General features: G+C 39.6%; 1 protein-coding gene across 2 annotated transcripts in view; it reads left to right on the plus strand.

Moving 5' to 3' along the window:
• stox1 (storkhead box 1) overlaps positions 1-13,863 on the plus strand; it is a 38,662-nt gene that overhangs the window by 12,090 nt on the left and 12,709 nt on the right. The window contains exon 1 of one of the 2 annotated variants that reach the window (XM_008115194.3): positions 7,035-8,452. The exons of the other annotated variant lie outside the window; for it this stretch is intronic. The gene's annotated coding sequence lies outside the window, so the exon portion shown is untranslated. Of the gene's footprint in view, positions 1-7,034; positions 8,453-13,863 lie in introns of those variants that run through there. 2 annotated transcript variants of the gene reach the window in all.

Raw genomic sequence — 13,863 nt, forward strand, 5'->3', positions numbered from 1 at the left:
TTGCCTCTGACATTAGATTTAGGGTCCTGAAGTGTCACTTACTAATTTATTCATTATAATAATATGTTAGGATTAATGAGCACATGTATGTCTAATGCAAATCACAGGAAATATTTTTCAACTTCATTCGGGCTTCCTGTATTTCACAAGTATTATTCACTGATATTCACAGCTATCTTCCAGCCATACAGGTTGTACTGAAATGTGAGCAGCTGGTATTCTCTCTCTAAAAAGTCAAATTTGATTAGCATGAAACCAATGGCCACTTCAACATATACCAACAAGTATCACCAATGTAACAATATACGAATACTGATTTTAAAACAATCATATACAGTATTAAAATATATCTCTGGTATTGAAACTGAAGGGCTTTTGCATATATTTATAGAATCTCTGGCACTTTAGTTGTTAATTGATGGCAGCTAGCTTTATCTTTAGCTATTTTGTGTTTTGAATTGTGTTTTTTGATTTTATATCATATGTGTTGATCATGATTGTTAGTATAATTTTATATGATATTGTTTTATATTCATGTAACATTTTATATTGTATGCTGTATCTTGTGGTGCTTTTGTAAGCTGCCCCGAGTCTCTTCGGGGAGATGGTGGCGGGGATATAAATGAAGTTCTTGATACTGAAACAATTGTCTACTGAAAATATATCACTTGTACTGAAACCAAAAATCATTGGCAAGCTTGTCTATGAATTCATTTAAAAATAAAATTGTACAATTTCACCACTTGAATATATGTTATATTTTAATAGCAGTTGCTAAACATTTTATGATTGTCAGTGTAGCCACTTTCTGACAGCAGAGTTTAGCCATAGCAGAAAATCCATATATATGTTATACAAATTCTACTTGTTTCAGTTCAGTTCATTTTTTTCTGATAATCACAGCTTCCTTGCTTGCCAGTCATCCTTACAAATATAGGCTGTCATCTCATCACAGATCTGATAGTATAATAAGACATTGTCATTTAAAATAAAATACACTAAAACATTTTTAAAAGGATTACCAGAAGTAATCTCTTTTGGTTAGTGTAAGCCAGTCTTTCCAACCTGTTCCTTCCAGATGTGTTTTGTGTTTGTATGTATAAAAAATAAATTGCAGTACTGTCATGGTGTCAGTAGTTGTAAAACCTTTCCAAACCCATATTGTTTAGACCACAATAGACAAGATGTTCTGAGATTTAAGAGCACTTGGAAAAAGTGCTGTTTGTTTGACACCTGTATGTCCTGATTTAAAATAAAAAGATCTAACCAAAGCTGCCTGCTGGGAAGATGAGACCATGTGAAATCCTCCTCAGCTTCAAGTAAGTGGTTTAAAAGTAGGGCGGGAAAACGGCTGGTTGGAAATTAACTTTGAAAGGGAATTGGTATCAGTCATTAGGCACCTTTTAAAATCTGAGTTAATCCTATACTGATGTGAATGGAGGATAATGATTTATTGGCTGTATTTGACAGGTGAGACAAGGGATCAGCATAAAACTCTGACCACCAGGTAGGCCTATGAATGTCTCATAATACCTTTTTTTTCCTTTTAAAGTGCAGATTAATTCATTTTGCAATATAGCATTTTGCAATATAATGTTACGATCTAAAAAATTGAAATTTACTATAAAATCATTCAAGAGAAAAATGGGAAGAAATGTCATTCTGAGGCCAATATTTTAACTAAGTGGATATGTCCAAGTCAGGAGCTATAGTTAGATGTCATCATTTTTGTTTCACATTAGTAAATAGTTTCAAAATGATCCTTATCTAGTATATGGTGTTTACATTCCAAAAAAAATCCAGTTATATCGTTGTTTGAGACCTGAGGGATATTTTTTTCTGCAGTCACATGTTTTCCAATATCTGCCATTTTGACAGTGACAGCTTGCTTTCTTCATTTTAAAGAAGTTGCTAGTCATCTTGACTACTTGAGAAAGTTTCAGAAGTGTAACAAAACACAACAAAATACAAAAGAGCTATATCTTTATTGACCACCTGAAATAATAATACAGTAGAGTCTCACTTATCCAACCTTCGCTTATCCAGCGTTCTGTATTATCCAGTTTGCCTTTTAGTAGTCAATGTTTAATAGTCAATGTTTTCAATAAATTGCGATGTTTTGGTGCTAAATTTGTAAATACAGTAATTACTGCATAATGTTACTGTGTATTGAACTGCTTTTTCTGTCAATTTGTTGTAAAACATGATGTTTTGGTGCTTAATTTGTAAAATCATCACGTAACTTGATGTTTAACAGACATTTCCTTAACCCCTCCTTATTATCCAATATTTTCGCTTATCCAATGTTCTGCCAGCCCGTTTATGTTGGATAAGTGAGACTCTACTGTAATAATAATAATAATAATAATAATAATAATAACTTAATTTTTGTATCCCACCGTCATCTCCCCATGGGGACTCGGGCGGCTTACATGGAGCCAAGCCCGACAACACAATTAAAATAAAGTAATCAAAAACATAGTGCACAATTCACAGTATAAAACAGATTAAAAACAGCAGTACAGTATAAAATGGAATATAATAACAATAATCAATGATATCAACCAACCACCAGACACAATTTCTATCGTCTTCATGGGAGGGGAGACTAAGGCAGCAATACAAAATAGGATGATGGCTAAAGTGCGTAAAAGATAAGGACCTAATAAGGTGCAGGATCAATTAATACCATCTGGAGCAGGATTATCTAATGACTGTCTCACCAAAAGCCAAATGGAACATCCAGGTCTTTAATTGTCTCCTGAAGGTATATAGGGAGGGAGCTAACCTAATCTCCCTGGGGAGGGAGTTCCAGAGCCGGGGGGCCACAGCTGAGAAGGCCCTCTTTCTCGTCCCCATCAGTTGTCACTGTGAGGAAGATGGAAGCGAGAGGAGGGCCTCCCCAGAAGATCTTAGAGATCGCGTAGTTTCATAGGGGAAGATGTGGTCACAGAGATAGGCAAAGCCCAAACCGTTTAGAGCTTTATAGGGGATAACCTGCACCTTGAATTGGGCCCAGAATATTATCAGCAGCCAGTGGAGCTGCTTAAACAGAGGAGTTGACCGCTCCCTGTAAGCAGCTCCAGTTAATAACTTAGCCGCCACTGACCTTTGTACCAACTGCAGTTTCTAGGCTGTCTTCAAGGGTAGCCCCACGCAGAGTGCATTACAGCAATCCATCCTTGAGGTAACTAGAGCGTGGACCACCATGGTCAAGTCAGACTTCTCAAGGTACGGTCACAGTTGGCGCACTAGCTTTAGTTGTGCAAAGGCTCTCCCGGCCACCTCCGACACCTGAGCATCAAGTGACAGCGATGAGTCCAGGAGGACCCCCAAACTACAGACCTGTGCCTTCAGGGGGAGTGTGACCCTGTCAAGCACAGGTTGCTACCCTATGCCCTGATCAGTTGAACTACTGACCTGGAGGACCTCTGTCTTGTCAGTATTGAGCTTCAGCTGGTTGGCCCTCATCCAGCCCATCACAATGGCCAGACACTGGTCCAAGATCCGAGGGGCTTCCTTGGAAGTAGGTGGAAAGGAGTAGTAGAGTTGAATGTCATCTGCGTAGAGATGGCACCAAACTCCAAAACTCTGGATGACCTCTCCCAGCAGTTTCATGTAGATGTTAAAGAGCATGGGGAAAGAATAGAACCTTGCAGGACCGCACAAGTCAAAGGCCAAGGATCCGAGCAGTTATCTCCCAGCTTCACCATCTGGGTGTGGCCCTCCAGGAAGGAGTGGAGCCACTGCAAAGCAGTGCCCCCAACCCCCTTACCAGAGAGCTGCCATAGAAGGATACCATGGTCAATGGTATCAAAAGCCGCTGAGATGTCCAAGAGAACCAACAGAGACACAACTCCCCCTGTCAAGTTCTCTGCGGAGATCATCCACCAAGGCGACCAAAGCCATCTCAGTGCCGTGACCAGGCCTGAAGCCAGACTTTAATGGGTCAAGATAACCGGTGTTGCCCAAGAATCCTTGGAGTTGAGAGGCAACCAGTCACTCCAGAACCTTGCCTAAAAATGGGAGGTTTGAAATCGGTCAATAGTTCGCTAGAATAGAGGAATCATGGGACACCTTTTTCAAAATTGGTCTAATAATTTCCTGTTTCAGGCTTGATGGAAATTGTCCTTGTTCCAGTGAGGCATTAATAATCCTCAGAAACCAATCGACCAACCCCCTCCTGACAAGTTCTATAAGCCAGGTAGGACAAGGGTCTAGAGCCCATGTGGTTGGTTTCATCGTTCCAAGGATCTCGAAATGCAGAAAATACATGATGAAGGCCTACATTCTGCAAAGAGGTTTTTTATACTGACTGAGAGAAAGAAATTGGTAACATAAGCTTTCATAGAAAATGTACCTGTATTTTGTTTTTGATGTTTGTCAGTAAAGGTAGTCTAGAGAGATATCAATGAAGGCAGAGACTACTTTTTTGGCCGGATGGTGATTTGGCAAGGGGGGAGGGGAGAGAAAGTACAATAAAATACAGGTACTACCTTCTCAAGTGCAGTGTTAAATTGTTTTATGCTTATGTTTTGATGGTTCATAGTTTTTAATTGTCTAATTTATAGTCACATGTAATTGTTTTTAGTTACATGATATATTGTTTTCATTGTTTGTGAGGCATTGAAATTTGCCATTTATTTGATGTGAACTGCTTTTAGCCCCCCCCCCCCCCCCCCCAGGGGTGAGAAAAGCAGTATATAAATGCAATAAATAAATAAATTCCATTAGCAGCAGAAAAGTAACTTTCCTTGAGATCAGGTTACCTCTGTTCTGTGCAAAACTAAGCTAGTTTAATGAAGAATTCTTAAGAGTTTCAGTGGATTTTGAATATAGCACAGCCTTTTCTTTGTCTTGCAAATGAAAACAGGACCTAGCTGCAATCCTATTGGCATATTACTGAGTAGACATGTAGAATGGCAAAAATTGTGTGGTAGCTGGCGAGATAAAATTTTGACTTAGGACCTTATTCTTTTTACTGTGTTATTCTCTATTTCCAAATTCAGAACAACCCACTCCATCCAGACCTGTAATTGCTGTAAAGTAAAATTGAAATGCAGGTTGAGCATCACTTATCCGTAAATCAGAAATTCTAAATTGTCCACATAGATGATGTAGAGAGAATTGGTTAAATATACAAAATAATTAAAATACCTAGAATTACCTTGGGCTTTGTTTATGGAGCTTAAATGAAAAATGTGTTTAAACTTGGGTTCCGTCTTCAAGATATCTCATTATGTACATACATACATGCAAAGACTGGTGTTCCAAAATCCAATATATATATATCTGAAATCCAAAAACACTTCCTGTCTCAAGCATTTTGGATAAGGTATATCCAATCAGTATTATGAAATCCAGTTAGATATTCCATGTCTTCTGTAAATTGGCTCTAAGTAATAGCTGGCTTGAGACAATTTGAAGCCTAAGGCAAATACCAAGATGGCACCTTGTACAGAAACCAGCAGTTGGTTCTTGCCTCAGTACTGTCAAAGGGAGCATAGTCCTTCACTATATCTGATGGTAGCAGTCTAGTTTAGAAGGTATATGCCAGGATGTGTGACATACACACCTACTCAGATTTTGTCCAGTAAGAGAAGCTGAAGGCTTGGGGGACTGAGGAAAAATGGCTGGTCTGGGTGCTGCTACCCACTGTTCTAAGTATAATCAGCAATGAAAGCTACCAGATCTATTCAGCCTTAATAGTATTAAAGTTCAACTCCAGTGTGCTGCAGATCTGTTGATAATAGCAGAGCTGTTCTGACTTACACCACATCTGAATGTCAAAGGAAAGGCAGAAAGGTTCTACCTGCCTAGTGAAGGCATGATTAATCCAGCAAAGCTCAGGTTACCAAGACAGAACAAAACATCCTTTTATGTCACTGAAGCATATCTGGAGACATTTTGTTCACTCTGTTTTGTTATCTGACTCTTCTATGACAGATGACTTTCCCACATTGCATTTCACTCTATGCTCTAAAAATGAGCTCTTGGATTTCATGTGTGTAAACAATTAGCTGTGTGTGAGTAGACAGGTAAAAGGATTGGAGTGTCAATAATGCATGGATTTTTAGCAGCTAGCCTGAGATGGAGTTTGGTAAATAAACGAATCTCCTCCTTCCACCTATAGACACAATGAAAGCTGCTTTGCTTAATATGGACACTGTACTGTATTTCTTAGCAGTGAAAGGAGCTTGCATTATTTTATTTGATGCGACGGGTTTCTTTTAATTCTCTCTCTCTCAGCCAAAACAGATATTTTTTGTGTAAGATTTAAAGATGATATATGAAAAATATCACACCAGAAATATTACTCTTTCTAATGTATAGTATACAGTATGAATCTGCTATGGTACATCACATTTAGCAATCAACAACAGATTTGGCTGATGTTGGCCAGAAACCTCTGGGAGTTGAGGTACAAAAAAAGTAATAATGCCAAGATTTGTAGTAGTTACTGAATGTGCTAGATGGCAGGGATGTTTTTAATAGCAAGCTGTAGAGGAGTTGATGCTGGGACAGAATGATCCATATATATTTCTTCTCTGGTAAAATATGAGAATTTTTTTTGCTCTTGATGGGAGTTGTAATTTCATACATGGAGAGGGGCATATATTTATTACAGTCCTTATTCTTTAAAGGGCAGGAGCGGGGCACCTGTAAACACAGACAAAAAAAAAGGACTCACTTCAATAGTTGCCTTGATCCTGACACACAATGTACAACCTCTTTAACAGTGAAAGCGCTTCTTTTAGGCTTTAATGCAATATACCAAAATTCACTTCTTGCTTGGCAGCTTCCAGGGAACTCTGGTTGTTTGCTGTTTTCCTACATGTGTACAGCTAGATCAAGTTGGATTGTGGGGGGTGGGGGGGTGGGGTGGGATCGATTGCTAGGTGGCAAGCATCACCATATTTTTAATGTCCAGTGCTACTTGATGGGGTATATGCCTTAAAGCATTAAAGATCCCTTTATTTTTGCCCCTTGAAGCAGCTGGGGAGTGGGATGTCCCTGAATAGTCCTTTCTCCTTGAGGTTGCCACAGCTGTTACATTTTTGGCCATAAACAGCTTCTTCTGAAATGATTTGCCATTGCCTTCCTTTCTCCTTTATTTTTACACTGGGAGGTTCCTGAATCTTCCTTTCTCCTTGCTGCTGCCTTCTTGGCCAAACAGCTTCCCAACAGAGTCCAGTGGGGAAATCGCTTGCTCAGAATGTGGTAACTAGCTGTGCAATTAGTAATGATGGAGTTGATTGTGCTAGCTCTTCACCATTAATCACAAGGCTGGGTACTTTGTTCTGATGCCAAAACAAGCCAGTTCCCCAGCAGGGCTCTGCTGGGATGCTGTTTTGCTGGGAAGGCAGCTGTAATGGCAGAGCTGAGCAGAAAGAGAGGTAATGGCAACAATAATGGTGCTGATTCACATTTAGGGTTTGGACAGCAATGTGGTACATATTGTGCTAATGGGGTGGATCCAGGGCAGTTTCAGGGCTGGATAGTATGAATTGCAGATGGATCATTTTGATGGTATAGATAAGAATCTGCATCTAAGTCACCCAGTGAATCTCATGCCTGTTTTCTGGTTAAAGATGTATCATCATATTGTTTATTCCAGATTATAAATTTTGCCTTTTTGTAAATTTCTTCATATGCACTGGTTAACCTTTTCTGTCTGCAATTTAAATTAATTCTAGATATGAACAATGAGGCAAATGGCTTTAGTCTTTAAAACCCTTAAACAATGTTATTAGGTAGATATTAAGCTTTAAGTCAGGGGTGTCCAAACTTTTTAAGACGAGGGCCAGTTCACAGTCCTTCAGCCTGTTGGGGGCGGGGGCAGACTATAGTTTAAAAAAAAACATAAAACGCATTCCTGTGCACACTGCAGTGCAAAACAGTGCAAAACAAATGAAAGAACGATACAATATGTAAAATGAAGAACAATTTTAACCAACGTAAATGTACCAGTCTTTTAATGGGAAGTGTGGACTTGCTTTTGGCTGATGAGATAGTAAAGTTAATTAGGATTGTTGTTGTTTTGTGCCTTGAAATCATTTTAAACAGTGTCATATGCTTCCTGAATATGGTGGAAAATCCTTCTCTACAAGTTTTTCAGCAGAGGTGGCATGGTCATCTGTTGGGAGGGCTTTGATAGTGGTGTTTGTGTGTGTGTGTGTGTGTGGGGGGGGGGTTATACTTGCCGCCTGGCTCTTCTCTTTACTTCCCAAGGGAGGAGCTGCAGCAAAAGGCAGCCTTTTTGGAAAACGTGGGGTGATGATGACACAGGACAAAGATGGGGCGGAGAAGGAAGGAAGTCCACCTCTACCAGGGCCCTGATCTCCAAGATGGAAGGAACAAAGAGAGAAAGGAGGTCAAGAAAGGGAGGAATGGAGGGAAGCCTGGATAGAGAGGGCTGCACTTTGGACATGCTTTAAGAGTAAAAATAGAGGTATATTTTTTGGCATTTCAGGATAGGTTCTGCTGTGTCTGTTAAACTTTTAAGAAGAAACAAAGCATTTGAGGAGAATTATTGCCATTATACATATTTGTGCTGATTTGTTTGTTTTGTTCCTTGATTTTTCTTAGGAAACAAACTTTGTTCATTGCCATTCTTAGTTAGAAAAGCAATTTATGTTATGGTAAAATAAAATGGTAATGCAATCTATATATATAAAATGATAAAGTTGTTTGCGCAGTGACTATAACAACAAAACTAAACATCCCAGAAATACGAAATTTGGCAACACAATGCAAAAGGCTTGCCTCCAGGTTACAACAACACAACCACACCACAAAACCACAATCCAGACCCACAAAACTCACAACAACACATCATGCGATAACAACACAACTAAACGCCCCAGAAATACAAAACTTGGCAACACAATGCAAAAGCCTTGCCTTCCAGTTGTAACAACACAACCACACCACAAAACCACACAGGACCCACAAAACTCACAACAACGCATCGTGACTATAACAACACAACTAAACGCCCCAGAAATACGAAACTTGGCAACACAACGCAAAAGCCTTCCCTCCAGGTTGTAACAACACAACCACACCACAAAACCACAATCCAGACCCATAACACTCACAACAACGCATCGTGACTATAACAACACAACTAAACGCCCCAGAAATACGAAACTTGGCACACAACTAAACGCCCCAGAAATATAAAACTTAATAACACAACGCAAAAGCCTTGCCTCCCGGTTGTAACAACACAACCACACCACAAAACCACAATCCGGACCCACAAAACTCACAACAATGCATCGTGACTATAACAACACAACTAAACGCCCCAGAAATACAAAACTTGGCACACAACTAAACGCCCCAGAAATACAAAACTTGACAACACAACACAAAACCTTTTCTCCTGGTTGTAACAACACAACCACACCACAAAACCACACAGGACCCACAAAACTCACAACAACGCATCGTGACTATAACAACACAACTAAACGCCCCAGAAATACGAAACTTGGCAACACAACGCAAAAGCCTTCCCTCCAGGTTGTAACAACACAACCACACCACAAAACCACAATCCAGACCCATAACACTCACAACAACGCATCGTGACTATAACAACACAACTAAACGCCCCAGAAATACGAAACTTGGCACACAACTAAACGCCCCAGAAATATAAAACTTAATAACACAACGCAAAAGCCTTGCCTCCCGGTTGTAACAACACAACCACACCACAAAACCACAATCCGGACCCACAAAACTCACAACAATGCATCGTGACTATAACAACACAACTAAACGCCCCAGAAATACGAAACTTGGCACACAACTAAACGCCCCAGAAATACAAAACTTGACAACACAACACAAAACCTTTTCTCCTGGTTGTAACAACACAACCACACCACAAAACCACAATCTGTACCCACAAAACTCACAACAACGCATCATGACTATAACACAACTAAACGCCCCAGAAATACAAAATTTGACAACACAACGCAAAAGCCTTGCCTCCCAGTTGTAAGAACACAACCACAACACAAAACCACAATCCGGACCCACAAAACTCACAACAACGCATCATGACTATAACAACACAACTAAACGCCCCAAAAATACGAAACTTGGCAACACAACACAAAAGCATTCCCTCCCGATTGTAACAACACAACCACACCACAAAATCACAATCCGGACGCACAAAACTCACAACAATGCATAGTGACTATAACAACACAACTAAACAACCCAGAAATACAAAACTTGGCATATAATTAAACGCCCCAGAAATACAAAACTTGACAACACAACACAAAAGCCTTGCCTCTCAGTTGTAACAACACAACCACACCACAAAACCACAATCCGGATCCACAATACTTACAACAACACATTGTGACTATAACAAATACAAAATTTGACAACACAACTCATCCACCTCTCCAATCCCTACATTCACACTTGGCCTCCAAAAAAACAATTACAATAATAACAATAACAACAACAATAAGAATCAACACCATCACAGGCAAGAAACAGCCAGGCACTGAGGCTGAGAGGCCAGTCAGTGCTAAACTGGGCCTCCAAAAAACAATACAGTAGCATCTAACTTATCCAACTTTCATGACCACTACAACAACAATAATAATAAACACCTACACAGGCAAAACAAAAAAAAGACTATTGTACCACAATAAAAATATAAACCGCACTCAGCAGAATCAGACATTACAATTAACAACAAACCAAAGACAACAGGGATCTCAAGCAATTATCAATCAACACAAAAATTGAAGAAGGTAACAGACTTCAAATACTACTACTAATGTGAGCATAAAGAAGGGTGGAGGTCACAGCATAAATACAACCTAATGTAGACTGACCAACACCACCAGACTAAGCCACAGCAACGCGTGGCCGGGCACAGCTAGTGGTAAAATAAAAAGATATGTTTTGCAAGGAACTAATTGTGAAAGCAGCTCTTTTCTTTACAATAATTAGCCCAAATAGTGTGCTATTCATTTTTTTTTGTGTGTGTGAATTCTCCTATTCCACAGATGGCAAGCTGACTCTTGATTTATATACCTGTTGGTAGTAGCTTAGCAACATAGTTGAAGACATTGTTTTGAGGGAAGGTCTTTAAGCACATTCTGTTATACATAACCATTGCCAATTGTAAAACAGAGGTCAAGAACTGTTTAACAACCTCTTCAAAAGGGAATGTTGTTTATATTGTTGACTTAAGGAAAATAATCTTGAAGAATCCCTTTTCTCCCTCTCCTGACAGCTGTAATGTTAGATAACCTTTTTAGGACATTACATTTAATTTCAAACGTAATTACTTTGCATTGCTCATTGTACATGTAATGTGTCTGTATAGTGGTGAATTTATCAGAGATTTGGTATCTCAGACAGAAAACCTAGATTGTACTATCTGTCTTCCCAGTATTCTTGTCAATCCTGAGAGTGCTTAAGGATCGAATAGTAACCTTCCAGTGATAGCATATTAATTGCTCAGGATTTATTGAAGACTTTCCTATCAATTAATATAATTGGTCCAGTGTTAATAGCAGTAGTAGCATGGTGGTCTTTTCCATGCCAGTGGAGAAAGTGTAGCTGCTGTGAATGGATTTATTAAAAAGGAGCAAGAAAAACAATCATCGCAAAATATATATTTATATGTTAGATATAGATGAAGGGATGGTTATTAGTCACCTCCAAGGAAGAGTCTTTTCATTTTCCACTTCTGTGCCTGTTTTCCCAGTATTAGCCTCTTGGCTGAAGGAGCCTGATGGAGCACAAATTTCTCCCAGCAGCCAAAGGGCCAGCTGAGGACTTGGGGTCACTCAGGCTCATTGTTCTCTGCTGCCAGCTTTCATGGACAGTATAACAGTCATGTGCAGCCTTGCCTGTCTGAGAAAGATTTATTTATCATATCAGAAGCAAACCGAGGGTACAGTTGTAATGTATTAAAAAACACAAACAAGGTTTAAAAACTTGGCATTATATTAAATGTCATTTGACCAGTAGCTGGCTACTTGGAGTGCCTCTGGTGTTGCTATAAGAAGGTCCTCCAATTGTACATGTGGCAGGGTTCAGACTGCATTGTAATAGGTGGTCTGTGGTTTGCTCTTCTCCACACTTGCATGTCATGGACTCCACTTTGTGGCCCCATTTCTTAAGGTTGGCTTTGCATCTCGTGGTGCCAGAGCACAGTCTGTTCAGTGCCTTCCAAGTTCCCCAGAGGGTAGTCTCTCATTTGGTATCAGCCATGGCTTGAGATTCCGGGTTTTAGCCCACCACTTTTGGACTTTTGCTTGCTGAAGTGTTCCTGCAAGTATCTTTGTAGATCTTAGAAAACTATTTCTTGATTGAAGACATTGGCAAGCTGGCTGATATCCGAAAAAGGGATGGGCTGGAGATGTCACTGCCTTGGTCCTTTCGTTACTGGCTGTTACTTCAGGTGGTGCTATACTGGCTAAACAGTATAATTTTTCCAGTGGTGTGGGATATATGCATCCTGTAATAATGTGGCATGTCTCATAAAGAGCCACATCCACAGTTTTAACATGATGATATGTGCTCCACGCTGGGCATGCATACTCAGCAGCAGAGTAGCAAAGATGTCTTCACTGTATCTTGTTGCGATCCCCAGGTTGTGCCAGTCAGCTTTCATAGGGTATTGTTTCTAGCACCCACTTTTTGCTTGATATTCAAGCAGTGCTTCTTGTAGGTCAGAGCATGGTCCAGGTTAACTCCCAAGTATTTTAGTGTGCTGCAATGGTCCAGTGGGATTCCTTCCCAGGTAATCCTCAGAGCGCAAGATGCTTGTTCTTAAATTGAAAAGCACAGATCTGTGTTTTACATGGATTAGGAGTCAGCTGTTTTTCCCTGTAATAAAGCTAAAGCTTTGGAGAGCTTCTGTTCAACCATTTCAAAGCTCCTTGTTTGGGCAGTGATGGCACGATTGTCAGCATAGATGAAACACTTTGTCCCTTCTGGCAGTGGTTGATCATTTGTGTAAATGTTAAACATTGATGGAGCAAGCATACTCCCCTGGGGCAGTCCATTCTTCTGTTTTCCCTAACTGCTTCTCTGGCCCTGGAATTTTGTAGCAGATTTCCTATAAAGTCTGAGAAAGAGGGAATACATAATTTCAGCCCCACAGCATTATGAGACAAAAGGAATGGGAACTGGCAAGGAATGTGCCCTGCTCACTTCATATGGAACCCCAACATTTCTACATGCAGTTCATCTAATGTTTTCATTGTGAAAGGACCATTCATTTATTTATAACTCAGAATATCAAGGCAGAAAATCCCACAATATCTGCTTTGAACTGGGTTATCTGAGTCCACACTGCCATATATTTTAGTTCAGAGAAGATGTGGGATTTTATTCAGCTGTGTGGAAAGGACCTAAGTCCTCCAGGGCAATTCTGTGGTAACTTCTTGCAGAAGTCATTCATTTCATCAAGGTTCACTATTATTCAGTTTCTTGTTTCCTCATATTCCCCTCGGAAACAGGGATTGTACAGTATTTATAGCCACTTGACCCTCCAAGGTCCAGTTATAGCTGCTTCCTACATTAATAATGTCATTTGGGAAGCAGCACGATATAGTAGTATAGAAAATCATTGTAATGGCATTTTACTTCTGAGTATTAACAAACAGCTGTCCAATACAGCTTAAGTAATTATACTTCTTTAAAACCATTAAATGTTTTAATTTAGCTTTCCTTGTCTTTTCTGTAATTACTATTTAACTGTTTATTGTGGTGTGTGTGTTTTTTTAGTTGAATTGGTTTCATTTATAAATTTTGTTAGCACCATTATTTGGCTAATTCACTTCAACTTACTTTAAAGAA

The sequence above is a fragment of the Anolis carolinensis genome, chromosome 3 (genome assembly GCF_035594765.1).
Source record: "Anolis carolinensis isolate JA03-04 chromosome 3, rAnoCar3.1.pri, whole genome shotgun sequence".
Lineage (NCBI taxonomy): Eukaryota > Metazoa > Chordata > Lepidosauria > Squamata > Dactyloidae > Anolis > Anolis carolinensis.